The following is a 13,682-nucleotide window of genomic DNA, read 5'->3' as shown; positions in this document are numbered from 1 at the left end:
GTGTTGGCTAAAATATAGCCAATGCCGTCTCCAAATCTAACTCATGTCCTCCAAAGCAGATGTGTAGTCCGGCCGGCCGGGTGAATCATGTCCTAGTAAAAGATTGTCGTTGTTTTTTGTAAACCGATGAATATGTTTGACCGCAAACGCAACAAACTTCGAAGGCGTTTTCTTGGGTGACCGCTGCTGAGCCATCCTACAATGTACGCTCTTCAGGCCCGACAGCGTTTATAAGCACACGACTTCTGCATGTCATCGCCCTAAATGAATGTCACAAAGGACTGCCCTAAAGACTTTGGATTCGTTTTGCAATGCAGTTTTTTTTAAACTCTAATTGTTTCCACCTAGTTTTAACAACGAAAAATGGGAGATTGTCCTCCGTCTCTAGTTGAGCGAAACGTTTAGAGACTGCGAGTTTATATCGCACTAATTAATGTACGACCATCATAGTCAGTGAACGTGCACTTTCGACCATAATTTCCAACCCCATTGACTAATGTCTTTCCCATAGATCTAAATGCAGGGGCGGATCTAGGATTTTTCTAAAGCAGGGGCCAGAAAGGGGCCACATTTTACACAGAGGGGCCAAGAATATGTCCAACATCCATGCACAATTCCTTATTCAGTAAGGTGTATATATATTTCACTGGTCATTCCTTGTTTGCTGTTGGCTCTATAGCTTTGAGCAAAGAGGCACACCTCTACTACTACCTCCGGCTGCTCCTGTTAGGGGTCGCCACAGCGGATCATCCATTTCCATTTCTTCTTGTCTTCTGCGTCTTCCTCTGTCACACCCAACTGCATTTCTTACCTCACCACAGCCATAAACCTCCTCTTTGGCCTTCCTCTTTTCCTCTTCCCTGGCAGCCCCATGTTCAGCATCCTTCTCCCAATATACCCAGCATCTCTCCTCCACACATGTCCAAGCCATCTCAATCTTGCCTCTCTTGGTTTGTCTTCAAACCATCCAACTTGAGCAGTCCCTCTAATATAATCATTCCTAATCCTGTCCTTCTTCATCATTCCCAATGAAAATCTTAGCATCTTCAACTCTGCCACCTCCAGCTCTGCCTCCTGTCTTTTCGTCAGTGCCACTGTCTCCAAACCATATAATATAGCTGGTCTCACAACCATCTTGTAAACCTTCCCTTTAACTCTTGCTGGTACTCTTCTGTCGCAAATCACTCCTGACACCCTTCTTCACCCACTCCACCCTGCCTGCACTCTCTTCTTCACCTCTCTCCTGTACTCCCCGTTACTTTGGACAGTTGACCCCAAGTATTTAAACTCATATGCCTTCGTCACCTCCACTCATTGCATCCTGACCATTCCACTGTCCTCTCTCTCATTCATGCATAGGTATTCCGTCTTGCTCCTGCTGACTTTCATCCTATTCTCTCCAGTGCATACCTCCACCTCTCCTCAACCTGCATCCTACTCTCGCGACAGATCACAATGTCATCCGCGAGCATTATCATCCATGGAGACTCCTGCCTGATCTTGTCCGTCAACCTGTCCATCACCATTGCAAACAAGAAAGGGCTCAGAGCCGATCCTTGATGTAATCCCATCTCCACCGTGAACCCATCTGTCATTCCAACCGCACACCTCACCATTGTCACACTTCCCTCATACATATCCTGCACCACTCCTACATACTTCTCTGCAACTCCCAACTTCCTCATACAATACCACACCTCCTCTCTCGACCCCCTGTTGTATGCTTTCTCTTAATCTACAAAGACACCATGTAACTCCTTCTGGCCTTCTCTATACTTCTCGATCAATATTCTCAAAGCAAACATCACATCCATGGTGCTCTTTCGTGACATGAAACCATACTGCTGTTCGCTAATCGTCACCTCTCCTCTTAACCTAGCTTCTATTACTCTTTCCCATATCTCCATGCTGTCGCTGATCAACTTTATACCTCTTGTTACGGCCCTAGTGCCGCGTGTCTAATTTTCCCTCTCCAGGTAATGACCTGCCTCCTGTGGAACAGCTGATTGAGCCCAGGTGACCCAAATTGCTTATCAGCTGGGTATATTACTCGGAGAGAGACGCCCAACAGTGCCAGTGGGCCATTGCTGGCAGCCAGGATGAGAGAAAAACTGCCAGGGGGCCATTGTTGTCAACCAGAGAGCAAGCTCTTGTGTCAAGACTCTACTCCTGGAGAAGTAGAGTCAAATCTGTCTTGGTGTTCGTTTCTTTGTTGGTTTCTTTTTGTTCTGAGTTTGTTTTGTTAAAGCCTGGTTAGTTAAGAGCCAGCATCTTTAGTTGCCTGTTTATTCTATATTTTGACTGAAGGTTAATTTTTGTTAATAAATCTGTTTATTTTTGCACTTGGTTCCACCTCCCACCTTTCCTATTCCCCCGGGACACTTATATTTTCTTTGTTACTTCTCCTCATCCCCTGGACCTTTAACGGGGAACATAACACCTCTGTAGTTGCTACAGTTTTACACATTGCCCTTGTTCTTGAAAATTGGTACCAGTATGCTGCTTCTCCACTCCTCAGGCATCCTCTCACTTTCCAAGATTGTGTTAAACAATCTAGTTAAGATTGTTCAACACAATCTTGTGCAAAGTTTCACATAATCTTGTGCACGATACTGGTGTTAAGTCTCCTTGTCTTCCTCCTTCTGTCCTGATGACACACCAAGTATCTTTCTAGCGGTTTCCCTCACTATTTCTGCAGTGGTTGCCCAGCCATATGGCAACTCTTCACTACCACCAAGTGCCTGTCTTTACTCCTATCTGAACTCCACACAACAGTCTTCCTTCTTCAACTTCCATCATTTGATCTTCGGCTCTGCCTTCACTCGCTTCCTCTTCTTGGTCTCCAAAGTCATCCTACAGACCACCATCCAATGCTAACTAGTTAAGTTCTCCCCTGTCACCACCTTGCAGTCTCCAATCCCTTTTAGATCGCGTCTTCTACATAAGCTATAGTCCACCTGTGTGCACTTTCCTCCACTCTTCTGTCACCCTGTGTTCCTCCCCCTTCTTGAAATATGTATTCACCACAGCCATTTGCATTCTTTTTGCAAAATCCACCACCATCTGTCCTTCTACATTTCTCTGCTTGACACCATACCTACCCCTCATCACCTCTGTTCCCTTCAACATGTCCATTGAAGTCTGCTCCAATCACCACTCTCTCTTCCTTGGGCACCCTCTCCACCACGTCATCCAACTCACTCCAGAATTCTTCTTTCTCTTCCATCTCACACCCAACTTGTGGGGCATATGTGCTGATAACATTCAGCAATACACCTTCGATTTCCAGCTTCATACTCATCACTCTGTCTGACACTCTCTTCACCTCCAGCACGCTCTTGACATACTCTTCCTTCGGAATGACCCCTACCCCATTTCTCCTATTTGCACCATGGTAGAAGAGTTAGAACCCACCTCAGATACTCCTAGCCTTACTCCCCTTCCACCTGGTCTCTTGCCCACACAGTATGCCTACCTTTCTTCTTTCCATCATATCAGCCAGCTCTCTCCCTTTACCTGTCATAGTGCCAACATTCAAAGTTCCAACTCTCACCTCCACACACCTAACCTTCCACCTCTCTCGCTGCCTTTGGACATGCCTTCCCCCTCTCCTTCTCCTTCGCCCAACAGTAGTATAGTTTCCACCGGCACCCTGCTGGTTAACAGTACCGGTGGTGGTCGTTGGTAACCCGGGCCTCGACCGATCCGGTATGGAGCATATTTGATTTGGCAAAGATTTTACGCCGGATGCCCTTCCTGACGCAACCCTCCCCATTTATCCGGGCTTGGGACCGGCACTAAGAATGCACTGGCTTGTGCATCCTCAGTGGCTGGGTTAACAAAGAGGCACACCATTGAATATATTTTGCTAATTGTGCCTTGTTCAAGAACATTATGTACTTAAAAAAAAACAGAAAATAAACAAACATCCTTAATTTTCATATTTATTTCATTTTTAAACTAGGGTGCATAGAAAACATAATACACATAACACTTTTTTTTCAAATATGTAACACATAACAAAAAACAGGTAATGTATAGTAGAACAGTATATACAGATATAAAATAATAGTTAATAATTTTATGGTTGACACAATCGATTCACCGACTAATCATTGCATAATGTACATTTTGCTCATCTCAAACTAAAACAATTCTGCGGTTTTTGCGACTGGACCTGAAACGCCTCACAAATTCATTCTTATCCAATGACTTTGCCCGTCTGGACTCACTTCTCAAGACATCAAGGTGACTCAAACGTTCATCTTGCATTGTTGTTCTCAGGTGGTTTTTAACAAGGCTTAGGGCTGAAAAGCTTCGCTCACATGAAGAACTGCTGACAGGCATTACAATGGCAATCCTGCCTAGCATGAAAATCTCATGAAATACCCCCTTGAAAGGTTCTACAAATACTACAAACTCAAGAAGAGTAGTGAACCTCTGCATTCCACTTTTTTCGTTCCTCTCCAAAACTCTCTTGATATGATACAGCTCATGTGTCAAGTCATCAACATTTGACTTAAAATCTCAGCAAAGGAACAAAGAGCCTCTCCCTGTAAAAATGTACTGCTTTGTGGGTGGAGTGCTTGGATTCCCTTCATGATTTTACAGTTTGGTTTAGGGAAACGCCTTTGCAGTTCACCAGTAATTGAGTCAAGCACTGGATAGAATACATGTCTTTTAAAGCTTTCCCTGTCATCTTTGTCAACGCTATGCTCACCAGTTGATGTAGTGATTATGTAATCACATAGCCTCCTAGTCATCTTTGGCTGCCTCCTCTCAATCCTTTCCAAACTGACTTCACATTTACAGCCATTTTCTCCACTTCTTTCCACACAACCTCAAAAAAGCTAGCAACTGTATGTGAGAACGAGCTAACGTTAGCCAGCAAGCTACAGAGCATTCCAGCAATAGAGTAGTTAACTAACTATTGACGCAGTAGCTTGCTGCTACCTAATGTTGCACAAACCCAAGTTCAGCGACTGAAGCAAGTAAACGCTCTTTGACATGTTAACACGAACTAATGTGGGGAATTGTAATTTACCATGAAGTTTCTGTGGTGGACGTGAAGCTGCACGCTAGAGCTCTGCGCGGGAGTGTTTTCTTAATTCCGCTCCCGCTGGACCGTTACCGCCCGCACCCGCAAGGTGCATGTTACACTCCCGCCCGCTCCCGCAATGTGCTTGTCCACTCCCGCCCGCTCCCGCAAACGTTCTGATCATTCGGGCCCGCACAGTAGAATTCAAACGATTTTGTGTCTTCTCCCGCCCCACAGGGGAAACACGTGATTTTACTGTGTACTATTAATAAAGGGATGCATACCTGTCGGTAATAACGGAGCGAAATTACGTTCTAGTGCATAATTACATTGGTACTAGTGCAAAATTACAGATCTTCCAGTGCAATAAGTACACATATTCTAGGGCAAAGTTAAGCTGTATTTATTTTAAAATCTATGTTGTTTGTGTTGCTGAGGTTGTTTTACGTTTCCCTGTGTCTTTTAACGTACTGATCAGGGGTATCGCTCCTTTATTCTGTTCTCCTCCTCTGCATTCATACATGACACATTGATGTACTATCAAAAATATCGCACCATTAAACGCAGCCGAAAAACGAATCTATTGCTTTGCAACAAAGTTTTGTATTCAGCTGATAAAAGATAAAATAAATAAAAATAAACAAGGGCAGCAACTATGTTGGCTCCACGGTCAGCGACAAACACAAGACGGCCAGCTAAGCAGTGACGCGTCTGTCGCAAACGCACGGAGTTTCCCAAACAGCGGGTTCCTGATGTTCTCTCCTGGTTTTGACACACCATCTTCGAAGGGAGCCGCAAACAACACCTTTGAAAAGAGACCGAAATCGTTGTTTGTGTAATGGATGGTGCTGGATATGAATGATGTTTTGTGGTATTCCCCAGTCCATATCTGTTGTGATGGCACATCCATGTTTCGATGATGGGCGTTATCTCCGTTGCCACTGACGCCTGCAGTGCCTGAGCTCTCCCCTCCACATGTCTGGCTACAGTGGTTGGGTGAGGCAAAACATCTTTTACATCAAATATGCCATGTTTAGCGACCACATTAATAACGTCTTGAACTATGTCAACAAAGCCTTTCCTCGCCAGTTCCCCCTCCCGCCCGAGCAGCGACCAGGATACATACCCACACCTGGCTTCCCCCGCAGACAGTTATAGCTCCCGCAGACACAGCCAACCAACGTCCACTGACATCCGGTCTGTACTGCAGCGGTCATATCAGTGTTCTGTTTGTTGGCATGTGCGATTGACAGTGGCATATTTTTCGCGATGCCTGCAAGATTTACCATGGATAAATGTCCGAGGAGAATGGATGTAACTGTATACAGACTTTTCGACAAACTTTCACCAGCAACTACCTGCAAACAGGAGAAAAGTTTCAAGTTGCACTTATTGTAACCGGTTGGGATTCGATACTGGGTATACTGCACCACAGGGCGACATCACTAACCGCTCGACTAAAGGGTCAGACCCGTTAGCTAGGGACTAACGTGTCTTATTAGTAGTTTACAGTCGTCACCCTCCCCGGAAGCGCGCCCTCGCGCTTTGTTATTCCCGCGCTCCGAAGAGACTTCTGAGGATCTGCACACTTCCGGATCCCACCGCTGCCACCAAAGTAACCGGTTATTTTCTTGCCCGGTGCGGGATTCGATACGGAGTGTACTGCTCCACAAGGCGACATCACTAACCGCTCGGCTAAAGGGTCAGACCCGTTAGCTAGGGGCTAACGTGTCTTATTAGTAGTTTACAATATCAAGTTACGTCCACAATTCCGTCCGTCCGTTCATCCTTATTGTGGACGTAACTTTTCACCCGTTTGCTGGTAGGTGCAGGTGAAAGTTTGTCGACGATTCTGTGTTCTTGACGTTTATCCATGGTAAATCTTCCAGACATCGCAAAAAATGCCATTGTCAATGCCACACGCCAACAAACAGGAAACTGGTGTGACCGCTGCAATAAAAACCGGAAGTCAGAATCAAAAATCAGAATCAGAAACAATTTATTGTCATCTCAGTCATGTACTTTCATACACAAAAGAGACGAAATTTCGTTTCTCCCAGCCCACAGCAGTGCAACACAAGAGACAAAAAACAAATTTCCAAAAGAAAACAACACCATACAAAAATGGAGAGAACAAAGCAAAAAAAAAAATATATATATATATAAACAGTCAACAACACAGTCCATTCAGTAAATTTGCAACGTAGTCCAAAAATGTCACTGTCCAGATAATGAACGCCAGCCACGATGGCTGTCGGAACCGCCGGTCTGCAAGGGCTAGCAGTTAGCCTAGCCTGCCCCACTTCCACGTGCAGTCAGACCGCCGTCGCTGTTTCCTCTTAGGGCACAGCTCCAGGCAGGGCCGTGGTCCTTGGGCCCACCGGAGGCAGCAGGACCAGGCTCCCTCAGCCGATCCAACGACAGCTCTCCCAGCCAGACACCTCCCCCGTACTCCACACGACGAAACAAACGCAGACAAAAACACTGCACAGTTGACACCAGGCGAAGCCGCCGCCAGACCGCCCTCGGTGTTATCATCGGAACCGCCGGTCTGCATGGGCTAGCAGCTAGCTTAGCCTGCCCTCCATCCACGTCCTGTCAGACCGCCCTCGGTGTTTCCTGTTCGGGCGCAGCTCCAGGCAGGGCCGTGGTGCTTGGGCCCACAGGACGCAGCAGACCAAGCTCTCCCAGCCATCAAACGACATCGACGATCACAGACATAATTCTTCACACGACGACACACAAACTCAGACATGGATAAGGACGCTGCATCGTCGGAACCGGGGGAGGCCGCTGCAAACGTGAGCTCACGCCGCCATTTTCCAGTACTTAACTATAAACTTACGTCAGTGCACTATTTTACGCACAGAGCGGGCTGCGTCTGTAGAGACGCCCGACCAAGCTGGGGGTAACGCGGGGATTCGAACCGGCGATCCATGTGTTGGTAGGCAACGGAATAGACCGCCACGCCACCAGTTTGCGGTTTTTGTTGTTTGTTTTTTTTACAGATGCCCGGTGGATACACATCCTAAATTTACTGACCGCATATTGTAAAATGTAAATGCAGATTAACCCAGTCATTTCCCCCATTTAGATTCAATAACAGCTGTAGCCCTTATTGGCATTCAGGACAGCGTGTCCTTATTTCTTGTGGATGCCATTAGGCTAAACACACCTGCAGGTATATGTTACTGGTCTGAAAAGGAAAGTGGCACCTGAGCAAACAAATGGAAGTCCGATATATGCAGATGTATAGAATGTTCTGGCTTTAATTAAACAGGTAAAATCAAATATGACTGGTAAGTATTTATGAGAACGTTCTAGTAATCAATAAGCATACTCTTAAATGACCAAACTCAAATATATTGGAAATAAACAAATATATCGTGTAAAACATTAGTTGCCATTTGTCTCTCCTTTATGACTGTTACTTAAATGAACACACAAACGCACCAGAAATTAATCACACACATAAACATAGTAAGAATTAACCATACACATTACCAACTTCATACTTTGTATGTTGTCTCTTACTGAGCTAAACACGACCCCAATTCACGCGGTGTATGCTGTAGTTCTGCTGGCCACAACATGCGAGTTCGTGCCGGCCACCGAGGAAACGGAGTTTCGCTAGCTGCATGACAGGGTACTGTAGCGAATTACGGGGGGGGGGGGGGGACCTGTTATGTATGCACACATCGACAGTGCTGCATTTGATTTGGTGCTGTTCTATTGTGCTGGGATCGATTGGTGATGCCTGCGGGCTCTGGGTTGTTTGATCGGGTCTGCCTTTGATGCTGTGTCAGTCTAAATAAAGAATGCAACGGAGAGGTTGTGTCTAGCGACAGCGCTGTGTCCTGACGTGATTTCTAAATACAATATTGGCTACGAGGATGGCTGATATCTCTCTCCCACCACCTGCCCCCTTCCTGGCATTACCTGGCGAGCCTCCGGTACCATGGACTCGCTGGCTACATAGTTTTGAAAATTACATCATCGCCTCAGGGCTCGACGACGTGAGCCAGGCTAGGAAGACGGCTCTGTTGCTTCACTGCTTGGGAGCAGAGGGTCATCGTGTGCTCGGGTCTCTGGGGAACGTCACAAGCTTTGATGAAGCTGTGGGACTTATGAGCACCCATTTCGCTGCTCCACAGAGTGCCCTCCTTCGGCGATTTATATTCCGTCAGCGACACCAACTGCCTGGTGAGTCTGTGCGGCAGTACGTAGCTAATTTGCGAGGGCTAGCTAGCTCATGCAAGTTTGGCGCGCTTCAGGACGAGATGGTTCGCGACCAGCTAATCGAACACACCAACAACGCAAAGGTGCGTGAGACTCTCCTGCTGGAAAAAGACGATCTGCTGCTGTCCAGAGCAATTACCATCGCACTACAGGTTGAGGGAGCAGCTGAGTGTGCTGCTATGCTAAATACACAGCAAGTGGCCACCTTCAGTCAAGCTGCCAACGACTCCTCCCTCTACTCACGGCTGCCCCTCGGGACGCAACCCAACCAGAGCGAGGCGGGCGCCGACTCCACTGGGGACGTTTTGCAACAGCAACGACGGCGTTCTCGGCCCCGCCCTCAACAGTCCTGTGGTAACTGTGGGTCTCGGTCTCATGTTTCAAGGGCTCAGAACTGCCCTGCCCGTGGCCAGACATGCCGTAGCTGCGGTAAGCACAATCACTTTGCCAACGTCTGTCGATCTTCCCCGGCTGGGTCAGAGGGCCACACCCCCCAGTCTTCAACCGCCGTCATTCACAAGGTGAGCTCTGGGCCAGTGTCATTCAAATCATGCACAGTCAACATTAATGATGTGTGCATCCCCCTGCTGTTGGACACCGGTGCAAGTGTGTCTCTCCTGAATGTTGATACCTACAGTCAATTTTTCGGTTCACTGCCACTGTCCGCACCCTCAGCTGTCCTCTGTGGGTATGGTGACTCCAAAATCGATCTGGTTGGCTCTCTCCAACTGACTGTCCGCTATGGAACCAAGCTGGTGCCCAATGCAGTTTTTCATGTGGCACGCCGTGGGGCCAACCTGATGGGCCTGGACCTGTTCTCCGCTCTGGGGTTTTCCCTCTTAGACACAAGGGGGGCAGCAATCCTGACTGTCGCCACACCTTGGCAGCAGAAGTGGCCATCGCTGTTTATGGGGCTGGGCTGCCTCTCCGCCTTCACCCATCAACCTCTCCTCAACCCTGCTGTGAAATTTGTCATCCAACCACTGCGCCGCATCCCGTTGGCTCTCCATGATGGGGTCTCCGCCGAGCTGCAACAACTGCTGGAAGCTGGCATCATTGAACCAGTGGACGCGTCACCTTGGGTCTCAAACCTCATGGTGGCTAAGAAGAAGTCGGGGGGCCTGCGTGTCTGCATCGATCTACGTGCAGTAAATAAGGCAGTGGTCCCTGATAAGTATCCACTGCCCACCTCAGAAGAACTCACTGCTCAGTTCTATGGCTCTGAGGTGTTCTCCAAGCTCGACCTCAGACAGGGGTACTTACAGGTGCCCCTCCACCCCAGCAGCCGAAACCTCACAGCCTTTGTGACACATGCAGGAGTGTTTCGCTACACCAGGATGCCTTTCGGTCTCAGCTCCGCCCCTAGCTGCTTCCAGAAAATCATGGTCTCCGTGCTGGCTGGCATTCTGGGCGTGGCCATTTATCTGGACGATAGAGTGGTACACGGGCCCACCAGTGAAATCCACGACAAGCGCCTTAACATGGTCTTCGCAGCCCTGTCCAAGCACAAGCTAACTCTCAATGCTGAGAAATGTGTCCTCTCTGTGCCAGCCATCGACTTCGTGGGGTTCCGGCGGTCAGCGAGCGGTGTAACTCCACTACAATCCAACGTGGACGCCATTCAGGCCATCCCTGAGCCCAGCTCGGCCGCCCAGGTCGCCTCCTTCCTGGGTATGACAAGTTACTACCTGAGGTTTCTTCCCCAGTACTCTGCGACCACAGCCCCCCTGCGCCAGCTGCTGCGTAAGGACGAGCCATGGGTGTGGTCAAAGGCATGCAGTGACGCTGTGCGTGATCTCAAGACTCAACTGACTTCACCACCAGTGTTGGCTCACTTCGACATCTCCAGCTCCACCTTTGTGACCTGTGACGCATCAGCCACAGCGATAGGGGCCGTGCTGTCTCAAACCCAGAACGGTGTGGAGAAGCCCATTGCCTTCGCCTCCCGTGCCCTCAACCTGACCGAGCAGCGGTACTCCGTGGGTGAGCGTGAGGCGTTAGCCTGTATCTGGGCTTGTGAAAGGTGGCACCTCTACCTCTATGGCCGCTCCTTCACCCTCAGGACAGATCACCAGGCCCTGACAGCGCTGCTGTCCACATCTGGGACAGGCCACAAACCCCTGAGGCTGCACCGCTGGTCTGACCGCCTCCGCCAGTACAACTTCAGCCTGCAGTTCACCCCAGGCAGAGACAATGTTGTCGCCGACCTGCTCTCTCGCTCTGTCTCCACCCCAGCTCCACAGACGGACACTGACTGTGTGGAAAAGGACATTGTCCAAATGCTACACACACCCCTCCAGGCCACTGTCTCTCTGCAGGAGCTGAGGGCAGCCTCCGAACAGGACCCTGTCCTCTCCCAGCTCCGCACCTACATCCAGAACGGCTGGCCTCACAAGGTCCCAGAGGAGCTGGCTGCGTTCGCCCGAGTCAGACAGGAGCTCTCCTGCTGGAACGACACCTGCGTGGCACGTGGGTTTTGCACAGTGGTCCCAGCTGCTCTCCGTGCACGTGTTTTGAATACGGCGCATGAAGGCCACCTGGGCATTGTGAAACTGAAACAGCGCTGCCGAGACCTGGTGTGGTGGCCGGGGATAGACAGAGATATTGAGGCTCTGGTGAAGGACTGTTCTGCCTGCCTTGTGAGTGGCAAGACTGGCCACCAGGCTCCCCCACCCCTGCAACCTCTCGCCTGGCCCTCTCAGCCCTGGGAACACCTGCAGTTGGACATTTGTGGTGAGATCCATGGAGTTCCCCACCACCAACGCTTCATGGTGGTCGCCTACGATCTACACTCAAAATGGCCTGAACTCACCACTTCCGGCACTGTGACCTCACAGATCATCATCGACTTCCTGGACTCTCTTTTCTCTTGCTGGGGCCTCCCAAAGGCCATCACCACTGACAACGGCCCTCAGCTGGTCTCTGCTGAGTTCACTGCTTATCTCGAAAGCAAGGGCATCCGTCATATACGCACTGCGTACTACCACCCCCAGGCCAATTGCGGCGTTGAACGTTTTCACCAGTCACTGAAGAACGGCCTCAGAGCACACATGGCCCAAGGGTGCTCTTTCACGCAGGCCATCCGTCACACTCTGCTGCACTATCGGGCCACACAGCACTCGACCACAGGCGTCTCCCCAGCCTCTCTCATGCTAGGCCGGGAACTGTGCATGCCCCTTGACAGGCTCCGCCCCTCCACACCTCAGGCACCTCCCTCTGGGGTCAGAGCCTCAGTCACTCGTCAGCAGACGCGGATGAAGCAACGGTTTGACCAGTCAAAACAAACCAGGGTGCCAGACATCAATGTGTCAGACTGGGTCAGGGTCCGCAGGCCCCACAGGGACAATAAAATGGCTTCATACTGGTCCTCTCCTCTCCAAGTCACCCGTCAGCTGGGCCCAGCCACTTACCTCCTCAGCGATGGCACTCGGTGGCACTCCAGTCGTCTACGGAAGGTGTCAGCTCCGCCACACACAGCTGGTGACACAACCATAGCCATTCCCTCAGCATGGCGAGACGCCCCGGGGCTTCATGCAGCTCCTACACGGGCCCCAGACATTTCTGGGCCTCAGCTTCCCCTGCCATCTCCCTCCCCACCTTGGCCTGCCCAGCCTCAGGCCGCCCCGCGACCTGTTCGCACACGTTTACGCCCTGGCCACCTAGAGGACTTTGTGTCAACCTTTCATGTTTGAAATCCTGCCGGGGGGGGGGGGGAATGTTATGTATGCACACATCGACAGTGCTGCATTTGATTTGGTGCTGTTCTATTGTGCTGGGATCGATTGGTGATGCCTGCGGGCTCTGGGTTGTTTGATCGGGTCTGCCTTTGATGCTGTGTCAGTCTAAATAAAGAATACCACGGAGAGGTTGTGTCGAGCGACAGCGCTGTGTCCTGACGTGATTTCTAAATACAATAGGACCGCCACAGCCGGGACGCGAACCCGTATCTCCCGCACCGCGGGCGACATCGCTAACCGCTCGACCAAAGGGTCCGACCCGCTAGCCAAGGGCTAACGTGTCTACTTATCCATGCACGTTACAATACAAATTAGCCTTCTAAAAATCAAAATAATGCTTCCAAAACACTCAACATTCTATTGCTACAACGTACAACCACAGCTACACCATTCTGCCACGTAATGGCTAATTTCCTAGCATACTTTACTTGTCACACTGTTAGCTAGCTAGCGTACTGACATTGGTGCCTTAGCTCACTGAATAAACACATTTTTACCGTGATTCGCGCCACTTAAGTTTCTACATTCACTACAATAGCGTCTGAATTAGTCTACGCATTGGATAACATGTGAATGATTATACGCGAGTTTTAGTGTACGAACCTGAGCAAACAAATGGAGGTCCGACTTATAAAGATATGCAGAATGTTCTGGCGATCTCTCACGAT

This window comes from Lampris incognitus, chromosome 9 (genome assembly GCF_029633865.1).
Source record: "Lampris incognitus isolate fLamInc1 chromosome 9, fLamInc1.hap2, whole genome shotgun sequence".
Classification (NCBI taxonomy): domain Eukaryota; kingdom Metazoa; phylum Chordata; class Actinopteri; order Lampriformes; family Lampridae; genus Lampris; species Lampris incognitus.
Note: the sequence above shows the minus strand (reverse complement) of the source record.